The 11,091-nt window shown below is 35.4% G+C and overlaps 1 protein-coding gene across 4 annotated transcripts in view; it reads right to left on the bottom strand.

Moving 5' to 3' along the window:
- Positions 1–11,091, bottom strand: part of CDKN2B (cyclin dependent kinase inhibitor 2B) — a 139,583-nt gene that overhangs the window by 5,981 nt on the left and 122,511 nt on the right. The gene's annotated exons all lie outside the window — the stretch shown is intronic.

The following is an 11,091-nucleotide window of genomic DNA, read 5'->3' as shown; positions in this document are numbered from 1 at the left end:
TTGAAACAGGAAAAGAACTATAAGTTATGTATCTGTTGCTTGAAAACTTTGGTGAGGAGCTACATGAGAATGAACACTTAACAACTCTTATCTATAACCTTATTTTTGGTTTAGAGTGCAGAGGAACACGGTCCTAAAGGGAGGGCAGTAGCTTGCTTACTCACAAATGGGAAACTCCACATGTTTCTTCTAGCATAGCTTAACTTGGACTTCCCTCCTCACAATCCACTGTAGAAGAAAGAAGAGCTCTTTATAGACCAGGGTTGTGGTGGAGCAGGGGTGTGTGGCATGGAAGTGGTGGTTAGAGCTAAAGATCTGTTGACTTTGTCTCAACAGAGTTGAAATTCACCATGATGGCGAAGCGAAGGGGGCAGCATTAATAACAATTTCTCTCTCGTATCACACCATTTCTTAGTTTTCAGTTTCTTAATTCCTCTACTTTCACTCATATTTGAATCTCCACTCTTATCTGAAAAAAAGACTTGTTTTTAAATTTTTTGATGATGAGTCCATTCTTTGGTCTGGCCAGATGAACGAAGTCCACTGCTGGATGAACAGCATGGATGAGATGTTCTTGTCTAGTTTTGGTGGCCAGTTCCCATGCACAGTGTATTGGGAATTACAAGTTTGCATGTTGAATGGGAGAAGGAAGAAGAAAGATGGATAGTAGCAAGTCAGAGTCTTTGAAATGAATGGCATTGCTTATTTGTCAGTTACCTTGAAGGGCTGAGCCACCAGACTGACATCAGTGGGTGTGGTGGCAAATGTGCTCAGTCAAGAATATCTTCATCAGAACAGCCTAATTACTCTGAAATTTAGTGCACAGCCAAATGTAACAAGGCAGGTTACCTTTTAAAGGAGTGTTTTTGGATCTACCCTATAATGGATTCAGTAATTAAATTTAGTTCAATGAAACTTGGTACAGCATATTCTATATTACAGGTGTTCACAGTTGAATAAGATATGGGTCCTAGATTTTAAGAAACTCTCCCTTGTGACATTCAAACCAACAAATAGATTCAATACAATCCCTATGAAAATTCCAATGACATTTTTCAAAGAGAAAAAAAAAAAAACAAATAATGCCAAAATTTCCACAGGACAACAAACCCCCAAAATAGCAAAGCAATATTGAGAAAGAACAAATCTGGAGGTATCACATGGTGGGATTTTAAAGTATATTACAAAGCTACAGTTATTAAAACAGTATGGTATTGCTATAAACACAGACATAGACCAGAATTAAGAGCCTAGAAATAGACCCACAAATATCTGATCAGTTAGTTTATGACAAAGGAGCCAAGAATATACAATGTAGAAAGGACAGTCTCTTCAATAAATAGTGTTGGGAAAACTGGACAACCACATGCAAAATAATGAAACTTGACCACAATGTTATACCATACAAAAAAATTAACTCAAAATTAATTAAAGAGTTAAATGTAAGACCTTACACCATAAAACTACTGGAAGAAAACATAGGCAGTAATCTCCTCCACATAGGACTTGGCATTGATTTTTGGACTCTGACAATAAAGGCAAAAATAACTAAGTGAGACTATATCATATTAAAAATCTTCTTCACAGAAAGGGAAATAATCAACAAAATAAAGACATATGAATGGGAAAAAACCATATCTGATATATCCAAAATATTTAAAGAATTTATACAACTTAGTAGTGAAAAATCCAAACAACTCAACTAGAAAATTGGCAGAAGATCTGGATAGACATTTTCCCAAAGAAGACATACAGATGGCCAACAGATATGTGAAAAGATGCTCAACATTACTAATCCTGAGGGAAATGTAAATCAAAACCGCCATGAGATATCATCTCATACCTGTTAGAATCATCAGAAAGACTAGAAATAATAAGTGTTCATGAGGATGTGGGGAAAAGACAACTGCTGTGTACTGTTGGTGGGATGTAAATTGATAAAACCACCATGGAAAACAGTATGGAGAGTCCTCAATTAAAAATAACCACTAAATGAGCCAGCAACTCCATTTCTGTGTATTTATCTTAAGGTGACCCCCCCCCCAAAATAAATCCTTATATTCACTCCAGAATTATTTGCAATAGTCAAGAAATAGAAACAACGTAAGTGTGTCTGATGGATGAATGGATAAAGAACCTGTCATATATATATTTCAGCCATAAAAAGAATGAAATCTTGCCATTTTTGACAATATGAATGGACCTCAAGGGCATTATGCTAAGTGAATTAAATCAGACAGGAAGACAAATACCATATGTTCTCTATTACATGTGGAATCTAAAACAGAAAGAAAACCAATTTTCCCCTCAATAGACAAAACAAAAATAATCATGTTCATTAGTGAAGAAAACAGATTGTTTTTTGTCAGATGTGGGGAAGGGGGTGTATGAAAAATAGGTGTATTTTTTTTTTAGTTTAAATAAATTACTTAAATAAATGTAAAACATTGTATTTCCCACTTTATTGTAACAACATCCTCTTTCTCAGCTTTATAATTTCTCCTTTAATATATTCTCATGTTTGAAGTCTAGTTCATCCCTTCAGCAAGTCAGAATTCTTGTGAAGTTAGGACAAATGATAATCTCTACTGCCACAGCTGGCTGCAAAGCTACTGCTAATAATTCTCCTCTCCCTCTTCAACTACTCATTTTAGATTCCCTCACTCTTAGCACATCTAGTAATCTAAACGTCTAATTTGGTAGGTGAAATAGACCCTATTCCTGAGAGTTGAGAGCTAGTCACCATGTCCTTCTCAGACCATGGATGCTATTCTTGTCCATTTACTGTCATAACTGGGCAGATAAATATCCCAGTGTATTACCTGGATATCAAATGCTTTTTTCCTTTCTTAGATTCAGAAGCCCTATTTTCTCCTGATAAATGTGATAAATTACACCATTTAGGAAAGATGACTCCTTTCCTTCTTATCTGGTATCTTAGGATGAAGAGCCTAAAGTTATTGGGCAGCATCTGGAGCTTAAATGGGACTCTTCCAGCATCTTACGGTGAAATTGTTCTCTCTCTATGAACCAAGATTTCCAGGCCACAGATGTTAGAATTGTAAGAAATGAAAATATAAATTCTTCATGTGAATTTAAAAATATGGTAAATTGAGCCACTTCTATCAATGGACACACAGGTAGCAATGTCAGGGGAGGACCATCCAAGATGAAAAAGAATCCTAGTTCATGAATAGAACAACAGAGGAAATTGAGGCAAAGTTTCCCAATTACAATGACTTCAGGGTAGAATTTACTCTCATGAGAGTTCTGTCTTATGACAAGGAACAGTGTCAGAAGCATTAGGATTGAGGAATGGATAAACAAGGTACTCAAGAACTCAGATGTCAAACAACAGATTACCTGCAGATTTCATTTTTGAAAAGGTAAATGTAGGGATGGATGAAAATAGTGCTTGAACATACTACCAATACTATGACTATTGCTACTACTGTATAAGTATATAACTTTATTCTAAAATGGATAGTTAAATGACTGCATAAAAATATGGCTGCAAAAATTATACACCCAGCTGAGCACAAAAGATAAGATCATGAATGTTCCTTAAACTGAAATGAACTTCCTTGGCCTAGTCTTCTGAAACTGCCTGCTTCATCAGTAAAGGTAGATGTGACATGGTGGAGAAGAGAGGAAGAGTAGAATGGGTACAAGTGAGCTGGTGCTTAAAAATGAAAAAGGTTCTAGATTTTAGGAAATTCTTTCTAGTGATGCTCAAAACTAATGGAGAGTTTCAATTTAATGCGATAAATTTACTGAGAGATGTATGTATAGGGTACCTTAGGAATAAGGAAGAGGGGAACTTAAGATGGAAGTGCAGAGAATTTTCTTAGAGGTGTTGTAGCTGAAGAGAATCTTTAAAAAATGCATTGGAAGTTAACTGTTTCCTGTGCTCTTGCTTGGAGCCTTGGATTTCTCTAAAAGTTAACAAAAAAGTTAGTAAAATAAAGGCTGAGACAGTTTTTGAGTCACATTTTTTAAGTGGCAAAGTGTCTGAAAACTAAAAAAAAAAATTGAAGTTGATACGATGGAAGAGAATTTTTTTTTTTTTTGTCTTTTTGCCTTTTTCTAGAGCAACTCCCATGGCATATGGAGGTTCCCAGGCAAGGGGTCGAATCGGAGCTATAGCCACTGGCCTACGCCAGAGCCACAGCAATGTGGGATCGAAGCCAAGTCTGCAACCTACACCACAGCTCATGGCAATGCTGGATCCTTAACCCACTGAGCAAGGCCAGGGATTGAACCCGCGACCTCGTGGTTCCTAGTCTGATTTGTTAACCACTGAACCACGAAGGGAACTCCAGAAGAGAATTTTTGTTGTTGTTTAGGTTACATAGATAAAAATGTTAAATAGGAAAACAAAAACAAAAACAAAGAGCAGAATGACTGATAATCTTCCCAGAGGCAAATATGCAAGTATTAAATATGCCGTGAGAAACTGAAAAAGAGCTTTGGGCAGGGAAAATATTGCCTGGGTATGCATGGTTACTAGCACCATGGACAGCGCTTCCCTAGTAAGTAAAATCTGGGTGGTCCTAACCCACTCCAGATTGGGAATTCCTAAGGAAGCTTCAAATTCAATCTTCCAAAGCTATTTTCACCCCTGAAATTTAAAGCAACCACATGAACGCTCAATAGACTTCTTTACAAAACCAATCAACTCCACTTGTTTTCCAAATATCATTGGATTACAATATTCTCTATGTAAAGAATATTAATTATCCCCTATACTTAAGAGAGGAGGAATTACATTTATTGTTTACTCTGTTCCAAGTGATTTACAACTGTTATTTAATCCTCATAAAAAAGTCCTATGCAACATGCACTCATATCTCACTTTTACAGGCAAAACAAAAGAGTAGTTAAGTAACTTGCATACTAGCTTATCATTGTTGGAGGTATGGCCTAACACATGTGGTTTCAGTCTTTACCATTTATACTACGTAAGGTTTTAGCAGCTGTCACAATATGCTTAACTTGGAAGAAAAGCATAATAAACTGGTTTATAATTATTTTTCAGTCTAAATTGTGTTTTTCAGATAGCTCAACTCACAGCACATCTGTAATAGTCTTCAAAGATGACATTTCATAGGTAAAACAATAGCACCTTTGTCTTGGACAACAGAGTGAGATAAGGAAACATTTTACCTCTCCCTGAAACCCAGCTGTCTCTAGGATGAAACACAACCTGTTGTCAATGGTTTAAATACATTTAAGAGATGAAATGAATGGGAACATAGTGGCACTTGAAATTTGGAATTGACACAGCTCTACCTTTTAATAGGGTGGGTTATTTACAAGTGAGAAGAGAGAGAAAGTAAAGAGTAAATTGGCATAGACTTTTGGAGGTAAATAGAAGGGAAGGAATAGAATCAGTTCCAATATTATAAATAATTTTGGATCCCTAGTCATAATGTTTATATTCTAGCTGGTGAAACTATATAGGAACTCACTATAAAGTGTGAATAAAATCAGTTTAATGACTAAGAGAAGTAATGACATAACCATGTCCTCCACTTAAGATTTTTTTTTTTTTTGGCATTTGGTTGGATCTAAGACAGTGATTCTAAGAGTGGAGAGAAAGAAATCCAATCATTTTGTTGCTTTTCCAAGCTTCGTATGATCCATATCTCACCAGGAGGCTTGACTTTCTCTGTTTCAACCATTGATATTTGTTGCTCCAGGACCCACAGAATATCTCCTTCTGTAGCCCCACATATGTTTCTAAGTTTAATTGAATGATGGACACACACATTTCAGCATCTGTACTAGTTTTCTAGGACTGCCATAACAAAATTCCACAGACTGGCTTTAACAACAGAATTTTATTTTCTAAGTTTTGTATCTCTCTCCTTGGCTTACAGTGCATGAAATGTACAAGATAAAATTGAAATATATTGTCATACAAAAGTAAAGGATTTTGTTTATTTTCCACTAAAAAAATAATCAGGGGCTCTCTTCTGCTGCTACTTTATATAGTTATCCTGTGTGCATGTAAGCCCCTGGTATCTCTTCTGTGGGTCCAAATTTCTTCTTTCTATAAAGACACTAGTCAGATTGGATTAAGTGCAACCCCTACAGTCTCATTTTAACATGATCACCTTAATGCCATAATATCATATACAGTCATTCAGAGATACTGGGGGTTAGAGATTGAACATGTGAATTTTGAGGGACACAATTCAGTCCATATGGAGTCTCTTCCAATTTTTACACATATCACTTTCATTGTTTTTTTTTTAAACTGTTGTCAATTATTTGAATAAGATGAAAATAAAATCAATAAATTGAAATTGGTTGAAATTTTTATCAGTCTCTTGTGTCTCTTTTAATTTGTAAGTCCCCCTTTTCTTTCTTCTTCTTTTTTTCCTTTCAATTTATTTGTTGCAGGAATTGGGTTGCTGGTTCTATAGTTTGCTGAAGTCTGGACTTCGCAGAATGCTTCTTCATGATGACATTTAATGTTTTTCTTTGTCACTTGTATTTCTTAAAATTTGTCATTTAGACATAGAGTTTGGATGTGACTCAGGTTTGATATTTTGGCAAAAGTGCTGCATAAGAAGAATTCTAAACTTCCACCAAGAGGCACATAATCTGATTGTCTCTTTCTATGATTTCAATAGCCATCAATAATTATTTCTTAGCTCTATTATTTCCTTAGGGTTTGCAAAATGTTATTATTTTAATCCTATCAACCCTTCTCCATCTATTAGCTGGAATATTTCTATAAAAAGAAAATTTTATTTTTTATGTACTTGGTTGCCCTCAGGTACACATAAAAGACAGAATAAATCCTTTATTTTCAAGTTTTTAAAATGATGAGTTGAATTCCTAGCCTCTGCCAAAGATGATTACTGATTTTTAAATTACTGAAAATGTATGCAATTAAACATCACTATATTTATAAGCACTATTAATGCTCAAGCCCTATCTTCAGCCACTGGGAACTCCTGCAAATGGGTCCTGAGTCTTTTTAACATGACTTTGACAGAATCCTTTAGTCTTGACAGAATCCTTTATTTCTTGTATGACAATATATTTCAATTTTTTCTCGTATATTTCATGCACTATAATCAACCATTCCTCATAGAAACACTGATTATTTTTTTTTAGTGGGAAATGGTATTTAAAAAGCACCACCTAGGAGTTCCCATTGTAGCTCAGTGGCTTAAGAACCTGACACTGCCTCTCTGAGGATACTGTTTCCATCCTGGCCTTGCTCAGTGCTCAGTGGGTTAAGGATCCAGTGCGGCTACAAACTGCACCATAGGTCACAGATGTGGCTCAGATATGATGTTGCTATGGCTGTGATTTAGGCCTGTAGCTGCAGCTCTGATTTGACGCCTAGCCTGTGAACTTCCATATGCCACAGGCGTAGCCATTAAAAAAAAAAAAATGGTACCACCTGGTGCTACGGGTCTTTTTGCTACCCAGTTGGTTTTTGTATTTCTAGGCCTTTATGTTCATGCATGAAACATAATTAGTTTCTTGGCTCAGAATATTTACACCTATTTTAACCTACATGAATGTTCAGGGGACTTACTGCTCAAGTTAGACATGTTCAATAATACAGCGATACAGGAGTCAATAATTATATGTGAAATGATGCTGTATATCCAGACTTCTCTCTTTTTCACTTTTATATTGGATGTCTAGTTTTAACATTAGGATCTAGTGCATTTCACAGTTCTTACTATTATAGACGGAATATAAGGAGGGAGAATGAGAGGCTTAGTTGAAAACATTTTCTCGAAGTGGAGATTGTTGCTAATTTTCTTGAAATATTCTCAAAAAGATCAATGAATTGAGAATTTTACTTTAGATTCATTTTTTTTTGAAGATTGTCATTTAGGATAAATTACATATTTAGTTTATGGTTTTATGTTCAGTGCTAATTTTTCATTAGGGATAACTCATACATTTCTGATAACATATATTTTTCCCCCAGGTCTCTTGGCATAAAACTCTATAAAATGTGGTAATTAAAAAATATTTTAAAAAATTTATGAGGCTTCTTTGTTAGAAAATGCATGTGCATATACAAGCACATGTATACATATCTCAGCAGAATGAATTGGCTTGAAGTTTTGATTGATATGATGTGGATCCAGCCCTACACTCAAGCCTCCTTCCTTATGAGTTATTGTGAAATGGAAAGTAGATTTTTTCTCATCTGAAACTGTTGCTCTTATAGATCTAATAACATAGCACAGACACAATCAAATAATTACCTTTTGCATTGCTAGAGAAGCTACTTGTATTCAGAATTTAAGATCCTCGGGAGAAGAATGTTATCTCTATTTCCTTTTGCTTCCCAATCTTCTGTAATCTGGCTTTTATTCAGAATGTGGGTAACCAGTTGTCAAGGTAATCAATCATTTTCTTGTTGCTAGATCCAGTAATCTCAGTCTTCATCTAACTGTGGGTTCTTTCTGAAGCTTTGGATACTGATTAACTCTTGCTGCTTTAACGTTCTTGCCTCTCATGAAACCATCCTCTCATGTATTACCAATAACATATGTCATGTGTGTGATTTAAATAGCAACATGTTCATATCCTCTTGAAAATATATTCCTTTTTTTTTTTTTTTTTTTTTTTTTTTTGTCACTGCATGCAGTGGCTTGATGTGGAATTTCAGTCTCCAGACCAGGGATTAAACCTGGACCACAGTGGTGAAAGTACCAAGTCCTAACCACTAGGCCATGAGGGAACTCCCACCTAAAAATATATTATTAATCTATATTTCATTCATCAAAAATGTTAGTAACTGCTAAAATAAAATATTGAACTATTTGTTGTCTGTAAAATCTTTACTCGTTCATTAAAAAGTTTTTTTTTGATTTTAGAAAGATTGATTTTATTGATTCTTAGATTGTGAGAAGGTCTGGTTTGGCGGTAGATATCGTGAGTTTAGTCTTGAGGAATTTAATAAGGTAGAAAGTTGTACATTCAAGTCTAGAATTTATCAGAGAGGTCTGAGCTCATGTTAAAAATTTGGAAGTTTGGGCAGTTTCCACTTTGGCTCAGCAGGTTAGGAACCCAAATAATAGCCATGAGGTTGTGAGTTTGATCTGGTCTCACTCAGTGGGTTAAGGATCCAGCATTGTCACAAGCTGTGACATAAGTCACAGATTTGGCTCGGATACTTTGTCGCTATGGCTGTGGCATAAGCCCGCAGCTAAAGCTCCAATTCACCCTCTTATCAAGTCCCTGCTAAATATCATTCTATGTGCTAGATATGTGTGATGAGCAAATCAGAGAGTGTTAACTATAAAACATGGAAAATTCCATTAAGTAAAAGTCCTGGATGCTATATGAATGCATAGTGAGGGAGCTGATCTGCTCTAGTGGTCAAGGAAATTAAGGGATACTTGAGTTGAGATCAGCAGGATTATGTTGGTATTAATTAATCAAAGGAATGGGGCAGTAGTTGCAAAAAGGAACATCCCAAACTGAAGGAACTGCATGTAGCAGGCTCTGAAGTAGGTAAAAATGTGGACATATTGAAGGAGTGATGGTCAAGCATAGGGATGGAGGAGGAGAGTTATGGCTAGCTGTGGTTGGAGATATAAGCACAGCAAAATCTTGTAGGGCAATGGAGGCCATGCTAAGAATTTTTATCTTAAGAAAAGGAGAAGACATTGATGTGTTTAAGTAGAGTGAGGATGTGATCATATTTTCAGTTAAATAAAAAAAGAAAACACTTTAGGTGTACTTTGGAGTATGGTTTTGAGGAGAAGCAAGAGTGGATACTGGTGGGCTGGGAGTTCAGAGGCTAGATTAAGGTAGTTTGAACTAAAGGGTTTGTACCAGGATGGGGAGAATTTGAAGACTTTAAGATATATTTAGGGAACAACTTCAACAGAGCTTAGCAATAAATTTGAGATAGCAGATAATGGAGGAGGAAAATATGAGGCCAATTTGTACAACTGAAGAGGTTGGTGACTATGGTTATCAAAATAGGGAACACTGGATGAGGATGCGGTTTGAGGTAAAGATCACAAGTTTGAATTCAGAGAGAGAGAGAGCTTGAACTTAAGACATGGTGTTATGTCCAGGGTAGAGATGTTCAGTATTAGAAAGATGGGCCTGGAGCTCAGAGAAGAGTACAAATTTTTAACGTAGACTAATTTGTATGACAAATGTAATAGTCTCTCAAAATTTTAGTTTGGAACATTTGTTTAAGAAAAGAATAGTGGAAATAATAGTAATTAGCTCTGAAACTTTTTCAGCAAAAGATATCTGATAAAATATGTTGATACTACCTCCTCTGTCCCTAAATTTAATCATTCTGAAGATATTTTTTACATTTCTTTACATTGTTAATGTTTTCTTTTTAATTTTAAAAATTGTAAGCTTGACATTCTCTTTGACTGTTTATATATAAGGACCAGTACCCAAGATATAAATATACAGGCATACTTCAGAGACATTTTAGGTTTAGTTGTAGATCACTTCAGTAAAGCGAATATGGCAATAAAGCAAGTAACAATTTTTTTGGTTTCCCAGTGCCTATTAAAGTTATGTTTACATTAGAATGTAGTCTATTAAGTACTAAATAGCATTATATCTTTATTATTTTTTTAAATAGCATTATATCTTTAAAACAAAGTGCATACCTTAATTAAAAATACTTCATTGCTAAAAAGTGCTAACCATCCCCTGAGACTTCAGAAAGCCATCTTTTTGCTGGTGGAGAGTTTTACATACATATTGATGACTGCTGACTGATCAGGTGGTGGCTGCTGAAGGCTGGAGTAGATGTGATAATTTCTTAAAATAAGACAACAGTGAAGTTTGCCACATCCATTGAGTCCTTTCATGGAAGATTTCTCTGTAGATGAAATGCAGTTTGACAGCATTTTGCCCACAGAATTTCTTTCAAAATTGGAGTCAGTCTTCTCAAACCCTACTTCATCAACTAGTTGATGTAATATTCTAAATTCTTTGTTGTCATTTAAATGGTCTTCACAGCATCTTCATTAGGAGTAGGTTCCATGCCACGAGACCACTTTCTTTTCTCATCCATAAAGAGCAACTCATCTGTTTCATCATGAGATTGCAGCAATTCAG

Source organism: Sus scrofa, chromosome 1, assembly GCF_054392235.1.
Source record: "Sus scrofa isolate SSC_HxYL_T2T_F1_AM1 chromosome 1, Sscrofa_HxYL_maternal_Yorkshire_Landrace_v2.0, whole genome shotgun sequence".
Lineage (NCBI taxonomy): Eukaryota > Metazoa > Chordata > Mammalia > Artiodactyla > Suidae > Sus > Sus scrofa.
This window is presented reverse-complemented; position numbering and strand designations above follow the sequence as displayed.